The sequence below is a fragment of the Carcharodon carcharias genome, chromosome 11, assembly GCF_017639515.1.
Source record: "Carcharodon carcharias isolate sCarCar2 chromosome 11, sCarCar2.pri, whole genome shotgun sequence".
Lineage (NCBI taxonomy): Eukaryota > Metazoa > Chordata > Chondrichthyes > Lamniformes > Lamnidae > Carcharodon > Carcharodon carcharias.
The window spans coordinates 139,377,881-139,388,442 of record NC_054477.1 but is presented as its reverse complement, the minus strand read 5'-3'; the positions used below and the strand labels follow the sequence as shown (position 1 = coordinate 139,388,442).

Genomic DNA, 10,562 nt, shown 5'->3' with positions numbered 1-10,562 from the left:
ACAAGTCCAATTTAAAATAATTTCCAATAACGTTACATACATTAATACCTTCATGACGTATGTAATTTAGGAATCGCCCTCCTTCTTCCCTTACCATGAGGAGACCAATTACTATCACAACTCTCTACTCTATTCTGAGCAGCAATGAGAATAATTTTATCTATGAAAGACTTCAAGGAGGGCTTGATTGAGCAGAGTGGATGTTTAGTCCAAACAAAGATCATTAAATTTGGCTTAGTAAATTATAGTGAAAGTCCATAAAAGTCCTATATCCACCATACATTTTAGCTTCAACTCAGCACTTAAGCTAGGTCTCATAGGCCTTGCATTTAATCACTCTCATCTCTTATCTGCACTCTTATGTCTAGAAGGTATGCTATTAACCCTATTCATCGCCATTGCTGTCTGAACTCTAACATTAAATTCTACCTCATGCTTGATTATACCTATAATTCTTCTCACATTCTCAGCCTGTGAAGCAAGTGCAGGCCTAACTATTCTAGTAGCCATCTCACTTTCCCACGGCTCTGACAATTTACAAAACCTGAAACTTATTCAATGCTAAAAATCATAATTCCAACAATCATGCTCTTCCCCAATACATGAATCATTCACAAAAATTGACAATGATCTGTTACTACTGCACATAGTCCTCTAGTTGCATTACTGAGCACGCTATGATTTAAATGAAACATAGAGGTTGACTGAGACTTTTCTAACCAATTCTTGGCCGTTGACCCTTTATCAGCTCATCTGTTAATTCTTACCTGCTGACTTCTCCCAGTAATATTTTAGCTAGCCAAAATCACATTTCCCCAGAACAAATTATTCGACAATGAACATATATTACACTCCTAATTTCCTTCCAAACATTCCTCATCATAGCACTTTCTGCAACCAAAATAATTATATTTTATATTATATTTGAAGCCACACTTATCCCAACACTCATCATTATTACACAATGAGGAAATCAAACAAAACGTATAAAAGCAGGAACTTACTTTTTATTTTATACCCTAGAAGGCTTCCTTCCACTTCTCATCACCCTTTTACTTGTACAAAATGACCGAGGTACTTTCTCTATGATTATTATACAACACTCACAAATGCCAGATCTATTCTCATGAGCAGACAAATTCTGGTGAGGCGCTTGTCTTATCACCTTACTTGTCCACCTTTGACTCCCCAAAGCTTATGTTGAAGCCCTAATTGCTAGCTCAATAATTCTAGCTGCAGTGTTAGTTCAATTAGGGGGTTATGGAATAATACAAATTTGCACTTTGTTACAAAGAACATGCAGAGACAGTATAAAATATACTATTCTATAGGGTATGCAGGAGCAGAGAGACCTGGGTGCATATGTACATAAGTCATTAAAGGTGGCAGGGCAGGTAGAGAGAGCTGTTTCTAAAGCATATGGTATTCTAGGCTTCATTAATCGGGGCACAGAGTATAAGAGCAGGGAGGTTTTGATGAACTTATATAAGAAACTGGTTAGCCCTCAGCTGGATATTGTGTACAGTTCTGGGCACCAGACTAGAGGAAAGATGTGAACGCATTGGAGAAAGTGCAGAAGAGGTTTACAAGAATGGCTCCAGACACTACAGTTATGAGAAAAGATTGGAGAAGTTGGGACTGTTTTCCTTGGAGAGGAGAAGGCTAAGAGGAGACTTGATAGAAGTTTTCAAAATCATGAGGGATCTGGACAGAAGAGATACGGAGAAACTATTCTCTAGTCTCTAACAGTGCTCTCCATGGCTGTTGCCAATTCTAATGCCTTACTGAAGTCTAGTTTCAGATAGCAATCGCTTTCTAATAGCATCGTCCCCAGTTCCGCATATCAATTGGTCTCTCAACATGTATTTGAAGTTCCGAACTCTCAATGTTCCATTAAATCCTTTAAAGCAGCTACATAGCCAGTGATTGTCTCTCCTGGAAGCTTATTCCTCGAGTTGAATTTAAAATGCTGCATAGTGACTGAGGGCTTTGGCTTCAGGTGGTCTTTACAGTGTTTACTCAATCTTCAAAAATCTTTGTATCGGGGTGTTAGGTGACATGAGGCTTTGGATCAGCCCATACATCTTGCTCCTGCATGTGGACAAATGGATAATCCTCTTCTTGTCCTCCCCCGAGATGTTGTTAGTGGTAAAGAAGAATGCTAGGCATTCGACGCAATGAGACTAGTCATCGGAAATGGGGTAAAATGGTTTAAGATGCACAAACCATGGCATACTCGATGACTAAGGAGACTGCGCTTTTAAACAGCTTTCAAGGCAGTGGCAAAGTAATGTAGCTGGCTCATCGCGGCTTTCTTGATTGCTGTCAATTGATCCAGTTTATCCTCATCGCCAGTTTTACGTTTTTGGTTATCAGGTTCGCTTTGTCCAGCAAATGCGAGCCTGATATCAATACATTAGTTGGTGCTTGAAACCATATAGGCAGAGAGAGACCGATTAACTGAACAAACACTGGTGGTTTATTGGACTTAAGAACAGAGCATGAACACCATGGGCAAAATTTTCAATCTCCGATGGGCGGGGAGCCGATCCCCACCAGAGAAGCGGGCCCCGCCACCATTTTACGTGGGCGGGCCAATTAAGGCCACTTTACCACACCTTTCTCTTCTCCAGTCACAGGATCCTTCCTTACCATACTCTGCTGAACTGTTTGAAAATCAGTTTATTGCTTCTATAGTTCTTATGCCACAAGGTTGTGCAGTCAACATTCACCCATTAACCTTTTGCAGAATCAGTTCACTCTGCACCTTTACAATATTGTCCATTATCCTATCATGCTCAGCAGCCTCTTCAGTCTGTCATCTTCCATGATCCTTTGCAAACCTTGCACACAAAATCACTAAGTTCCTTGTTTATATCTGTTAACAAGCACATTTCACAATTGGATAAAACAGTTAAACCATAAATTGAAATTCAGCAAAACTGTTACAAGTGAATAAAAAACATTGCGTAAAAATACGTTCCCCCTTACAGCGTGCAGGCCACAATTCCAAAATTGGTTGATGGCGCAAAGCTTGGAATTACTGTCAACTGTGAGAAGAATAATGATAAACAGCAAGAGATCTTAGGTTGGTGGAATGGGCAGACAGTGGCAAATTAAAGTTAATGCAGAGAAGTGTGAAGTGACCCATTTTGGTAGGAAGAATGAGGAGATGCAATATAACATAAAGGATACAATTCTAAAGTGAATGCAGGAGCAGATGGACCTGGGGGTGTGTGTCTGTGGGTAAATTGTTGAATGTGGCCTGGCAGGGTAAGAAAATGGTGCTGGAGGCAAATGGGATCTTGGGTTATAAATAGAGGCATTGAGTAGAGAAGCAAGGAAGTTATGGTGAACATTTATAAGCCACTAATTTGACCTCAGCTGGAGTATTGTGTCCAATTCTGGGTGCCACACTTGTGGAAATTTGAGAAGGCATTTGAAAGGATGCAGAAAAAATTAATGAGGAAAGTTTGAGGGACTTCAATTACATGGATAGATTGGAGAAACTGGAGCTGTTCTCTTTTGAGAAGAGGAGATTGAAAAGAGATTTGATAGGGGTATTCAAAATCATGAGGGATTATGAGGGATAGAAATTGTTCTTATTGGTGGAAGCATCGAGAGCCAGAGGGCACTGATTTAAGGTGAATGGCAATAGAACCAAAGAGGACATGATGAAAAATGTTTTTACGCAGCGAGTGGCTGAAATCTGGAATGCTTTGCTTGGGAGTATGGTGGAGGCAGATTCAACCAAAACTTTCAAAAGGGAATTGGATAATTATCTGAAAAGGAAAAAAAAAATAGGGCTACAGGGAGTGAGACCGGTTGAGTTGCTCTTGCAGAGAAACGGCACAAATACAAAGGCCAGATTGGTCTTCTTTTGTGCTGTACCCATTATATGATTCTATTATTCTATGAATTACTATTCTCAACAACACTTTGCTGACTTTTACTAGAATATACATTGTGACTAGATTGATATATTTCTGTGGATTGTACCCAGGTGATTTGTTACAATTCACCCAAGAAAATTACCTTAGAAAAAAGCCCATTTGCTGATATAATTTTCCAGTTTATATCTTACATCCTAAAAGGGGCATCCATTTCATGTGAACATACATACAAGTGTACCAAATAAGAGCAGAAATAGGCCATTTGGCCCCTCGAGACTGCTCCTCCATTCAATAAGATCATGGCTGATTCGTTTATGTTTCAAGTTCCACATTCCTGTCTACCCCTGACAACCTTTGACTCCCTTGCCTAGCAAGAATCTCCTCCTTAAAAATATTCAGTGACCCTGCCTCCGCTGCCTTTTGAGGCAGAGAGTTCCAAAGTTGCACCATCTTCTCAGAGAAAAAATTCTCTTCATGGGCTGGAATTTCCTGTTGGCAAGCGGGAGGCGGGGCCGGCTCACCGACACGTAAAATGATGGGCGATGACATTGGGAGGAACTCCCAACGTCACCCCACCCCATTTAAATTTTCCAGTAGGCGGGGGTGCAGCAAAATCAGCTGTGTGCCCGCCGACCTGTCAATGGCCAATTGAGGCCATTGACAGAGTAATTAAACAAATTAGTGGATCTGCCCGTCCAACCTTAATGTTGGTGGGCAGGCCAAGAGCCCCGGCGGGAATTTAGAAAAAGCATGAAACCTCATCCACGGGTGGGATGAGGTTTCATGTTGGTTTTTAAAAATTTTAATAAAGTTTTTGTAAAAATGATGGACATGTCCCAACTCATGTGACAGTGTCACATGAGGCAACATGTTAGGGAAATTTTATTTTTCTATTTTTAGCTTTTTTACATTTAGAGCTGATCTCCCCGAGCAGCACTTAGCCTCAGGGAGATGAGTGCGCTCTTTCATGCGCATGCACAAAAGAGCACATCCTGATTTCGGGCTTCTGCCCCCACCCACACAGGGAGCGCACAGCACTTTTGTGCGGACGTCACGCTGGGTGGGCCTTAATTGGCCCGCCCGCGTAAAATAGCGCCACACCCCCGATTGGGGGTGCCGATCGGAAGCCTGCCTGTGAGCGCCCTTCAACTTTGCCCCCGATGGGGTGGGGGGGCGGTGGGGTGGGGGGAGGCCGGTGGAATCCTATAAAGGTGACCACTGATTTAAAAACAGTCCCCCCTATTTCTGGACTCACCCATCTTTTCCACATCCACCCATCCACCCTTCAGGATCTTATTTACTTCAATCAAGTCACCCCTCACTCTTCTAAACTTCAGTGGAAACCAGCCCAGCCTGTCCAACCTATCCTTGTAAGACAACTTGCTCGTTCCAGGTATCAATCTAATAAAACTCTCTGCTGGTTGGAGTCATACCTAACGCAAAGGAAGATGGTTGTGGTTGTTGGAGGTCAGTCATCTCAGCTCCGGGACATCGCTGCAGGAGTTACTCAGGGTAGTGTCCTAGGCCCAAACATCTTCAGCTGCTTCATCAATGACCTTTCTTCCATCATAAGGTCAGAAGTGGGGATGTTCACTGATGATTGCACAATGTTCAGCACCATTTGCGACTCCTCAGATACTGAAGCAGTCCATGTCCAAATGCAGCAAGACCCGGACAATACCCAGGCGTAGGCTGACAAGTGGCAAGTAAATTCACAAAACAGAAGTGTCAGGCAGTAACGATCTCCAACAAGAGAGTATCCCACCATCACCCCTTGATGTTCAATGGCATTAACATCACTGAATCCCCCGCTATCAATATCCTGGGGGTTACCATTGACCAGAAACTGAACTGGACTAGCCATATAAATACTGTGGCTACATGAGTAGGTCAGAGGCTAGGAATTGTGTGACAAGTAACTCACCTCCTGACTCCCCAAAGCCTGTCCACCATCTACAAGGCACAAGTCAGGAGTGTGATGGAATATTTCCCATTTGCCTGGATGAGTGCAACTCCCAAAACATTGAAGAAGCTGGACATCATCCAGGACAAAGCAGCCCACTAGATTGGCACCACATGCACAAATATTCACTCCTTTCACCACCGACGCACAGTAGCAGCAGTGTGTACCATCTACAAGATGCACTCCAGGATTTCACCAAGACTCCTTAGACAGCACCTTCCAAACCCATGACCACTACCGCTAGGACAAGAGCAGCAGATAGATGGGAACACCACTGCCTGGAAGTTCCCCTCCAAGTCACTCAGCATCCTGACTTGGAAATATATCGCTGTTCCTTCACAGTTGATGGGTTAAAATTCTGGAACTCCCTTCCTAACATCACTATGTATGTATGTACACCACGTGGACTGCAGTGTTTCAAGAAGGCAGATCAGCACCACCTTCTCAAAGGCAACTAGGGATGGGAAATAAAAATGCTAGCCCAGCCAGCAAAGCCCACATCCCGTGTCTGACAAAAAAAAACTCCATCTGCCAGATTTTGCCCACTCACTCAACTTATCTATATCTGTCTACAAAGACCTTATGTCTTCTTCACAACATACTTTCCTACTTATCTTTGTGTCATCTGCAAATTTATCTATCACGCCTCTGATCTCCTCATTTAAGTCATTGATGTAAATTGTAAAAAGTTGAGGCCCCAGCACAGACCCCTCCCGGATTCTACTAGTCACATCCTGCCAATCAGACAAAGACTTATTTATGCATACTCTCTGTTTTCTGCCAGCCAGCCAATCCTCTACCCAGGCTAACATGTTACCCCTAACACCATGAGCTTTTATTTTTCGCAATAATCTTTGATGTGGCACCTTATCAAAAATGCCTTCTAGAAATCCAAGTACAGTATGTCTACAGGCTCCCCTTTATCCACAGCACATGTTACTCCTTCAAACAACTCTAATAATCTGGTTAAACATGATTTCCCTTTCACAAAACATTCATAACCATTCCTTCCCATTCATGACCCCTGGAGGGTCTCAGCTATCCATTACAATAAAAGAAATAGAAAACAACAGAACAAACTATTCCCACTTGGTCCAAGTTAGTGACAGACCTTGGGCGGAATTTTACGCTGGTGGGATTTTGCAGTCCTGCCAAAGTCAATGGAATTTTGAACGGCTTGCCACATTCCACGGCCCTGCCCAAACCACGATGGGGCTGTCAAATTCCGCCCCTTGTTTGTTACTTGAGAGGACCTTTACTTGCACAAAATACTGTGTCTAAGTCCATTTGTTTCAAAATTATTCCAAATCCAAACAGCAGTTATCATTGCATCGACAAGGATTGTTAATGTTCAATTTTATTTCTTGGCACACTGAATTCACCTAGGCTGTGCTCATCATTTTTTTATTTTGATGAAAATATGCTTTTCCCTTTAACTTTCAGGTATTTTCACCTTTTTTTGATTCTTTCATGGGATTTGAGTGTCACTGGCAAGGCCAGCATTTGTTGCCCTTCCCCACTTGCCCTTGAACTGAGTGAGTTGTTAGGCCACTTCAGAGTGCAGTTCAGAGTCACATTGCTGTGGGTCTGGAGTCACATGTAGGCCAGACCAAAGAAGGATGGCAGATTTCCTCCCCTAAAGGGCATTAGTAAACCAGATAGGTTTTTACGACATTCATTTCACAGTCACCATTCCTGAGACTAGCCTTTCAATTCAAGATTATTAATTGAATTTAAATTCCACCAGCTGCCATGGTGAACCCTTGTCCCCAGGCCATTAGCCTGGGTCTCTGGATTACTAGTCCAATGGCATTACCACTTCACCACTGTCTCACTCTACATACCTCTTGTATGTTTGAAACAGCAACTCATATCATTATTCTTGTCAATTCCAAATTCAGATACAAGTGTTGTCGAGGCTTGGTGTTTATACATTAGAATTGGAAGTGCTTGCAATTATGTTAGAGAAAACTTTTGCATATTTTGTCTCAGAAGCTGACAAATGACCCTGAATGGTGAATACATAGCCTTCAAAAGCAGTCTTAGGCTCTTTTTTTTTTTAATCCTGCTGTGCATTTGACATCTGTCATTGTCTGGAGATAAATTCTTAAGTATTACACCTGGTAGATTTCTTGCTTGGTATCAATGTCCATGCAATCTGAAAAACCATGCTTAAAGAAAACCAAAAATAGAGAATTCCTTGTAACTCTACTTGAGAGGCTAAGGAATTAACTTGTCAATTTCCAAATTCCCTCTGTCAACATGGAGAAATATCTATTTTAATTAAGCCAAACAAATTTAATAGTGTCCAGTATATTAAAGCTTGTATTCTGCAATACAAAGTTGTTCTGTGGTGGATTTTTAAAAAGAAGCTGTATGCAAAGACGGTTAACTTCTTGTAGGTATATAAGAAGGCGGGGTAAAGTATTGTCAAACGGACAAAATTGTGCAATTTCACAGAGTCATAGAGCCAGATTTTTGTCAAGAAAGTAGGTATTGGGGTTTCTGGAATTTTCATGACCCCACAGTTCTACCTCTGACCTGAAGGCGTCTACCCACTGAATTTTTGTGTTGGGGAGGCAGACGTGGCCCAGAGGTGGGCTCGCCACTTCAGGAGGCAAGCATAAGTGGCAACGGAAGCAGCAGATAGTGAGGCCAGCAGGTCCAAAGACCTGTTTCCACTCACCGGGACATTGGCCCTTTTGTAATCATGAATATTGGGCCCTTTAGCCCTCACTCCACACCCCTACCTACTGCCCCCTAAACCTGCTCCATGTGCTCCATGCCCCCTCCATGCCGCCTCATAACCCATGTTCCCACTACCCAGTGTCCATTATGCACAGGACCAACAAATTATTCGAAAGTCTGGCAATTCTTTGAATTGGTCCTGAAACTGGCAACATAAGCAAACACATTTTGAAAAAAACTGCACAGCTGATAATCTCAAAAAGTTATGAGTCACACACAGCCATTTATAGTATCAATGACAAAAAGCTTTAATCCACTTCATAACCCTAGCTATTAGCCATTCTTGGAGCTCAGTCTCACATTTATAATGAGACTATCTGGAAACTGCATTAACAGAAGCAGTTTGTACATATGGCCTCATTATGAATGCTTGGCTGAACTCCAAGAATTGATCATGCATTCAGCTCTGTAGACAATGTTGCCACAGCTTTTGGGGGAGTACAAGCTTTTGCTGATTGACATTTTTATTACCTTGTGATAACCTAATCTTTCTTTAAGGAGATGTTTTTCAATACATGTGTATTCATTTACACAATATTAAGAGGTGTGAAGGGGATTAAAGCCTTTTGTCATTGATATGAATGGCAGTGTGTGATTGACAGCTTTATAAGAAAACAAGGGAAGCAATGTATTTCAAAAGGGAGTGTGAATGCCTATTATTTTTGGTTCCTGACTTGAGGCTGGGGTTCCTCTCTGGTTCATGACTCCCCTGAGGCATTCTGTAACAAAAAAGACCAGATTCTATGAAAGTAGAGGGAGGTCTGAAATGACCACAATGGTGCAGGCAAGGATGGGATTGCTGTGTATGGGTCCTCTACCTGTATCCTTAACCTGTGCTGGCAAAACCTGCCAGAAATGGAAATAGAGGTGGGAATCCTGGAATTGGGTCCTGTCCACCATTTTAAAATCTGGACCATAAAGTCATTCTGGCACAGAAAAATGTCACTCAAGTCTAGGTTGCATCTATAGAGCAATCCAGTCAGTCCTATTCCTCTGCTCTATCCCTGTGGCTCTACAAGTTTATTTCCCTCAATTTCCCATCCAATTTTCTTTTGACAAAATTGATCATCGTTGCTTGTACCACCATTGCAGACAGAAAGTTCCAATTAAAAAAAACTTCACCGATCAAGATAGAAAGAAGAACCATTTTACTTCTTCTCCCTCCATCTTTGTTTTTAAAATTTGCATCAAATGTACAAACAAAATTAAATTCAACTATAAATTTCAGTTTCTTGTTTGCTTACCATTTTCAAAACACATGCCAAGAAGAAACAAAATCGTTACCAAATTTACAACCAACCCAATGAGTTAAAAATCAGTGAAAACAGCACCAGTTATTAGCAACACCATAAGCAACTTTAAACATTCATTATTGAACAAACGTGGTTACAAAAAATTTAGCAAATTATTCCATCTTTCTTTTTTTCCCTGTAAAAATAGTGAATATAGCTGGAAAAAAACATCAGTTTTCACAGCCAGACTAAACCAACTATCTAACACAAAAGGGAAATAAAAGAGTTTAGATTTTCCCACAGCTTGTGGGCTTTGAAACATTCACATAGGTTATTTATAGGTCACTCTACTGTAATACATTGAAATTTTGCAACATTCAGCGCCGGAAAAAAGACGGAATTGTTCACTTTTCTACTACTTCAGTTCATCATAGATTCATTTTGCATTTTTTTTACTCAATATAATTCACAATTTCTTATTACTTCCTACTTACCAAAATCCTTGGAGCGTGAGGGAAGAGTCAATCAAAATAGCAGGTCTCGGACTTGCAGCAACCAAATTAAGAAAGCAATGCTTTCAAGCGTTCAAATTGATTTAAAATGACACTGCATGCTTTAGATTTAAACTGCATAAAGCAATAACACTTCTTAGCTGTATTCCAATTAAAACAAGTGCTTTGAAATCTTAAAATTGATTTAGCACACTGTTTTTCACAGTAGCACGAG

The 10,562-nt window shown here is 41.3% G+C and overlaps 1 pseudogene; it reads left to right on the top strand.

The window, feature by feature from the left end:
- Window positions 1–558: 558 nt before the first annotated feature.
- Window positions 559–1,331, top strand: LOC121283929 (annotated as a pseudogene).
- The last annotated feature ends 9,231 nt before the right edge of the window (window positions 1,332–10,562 follow it).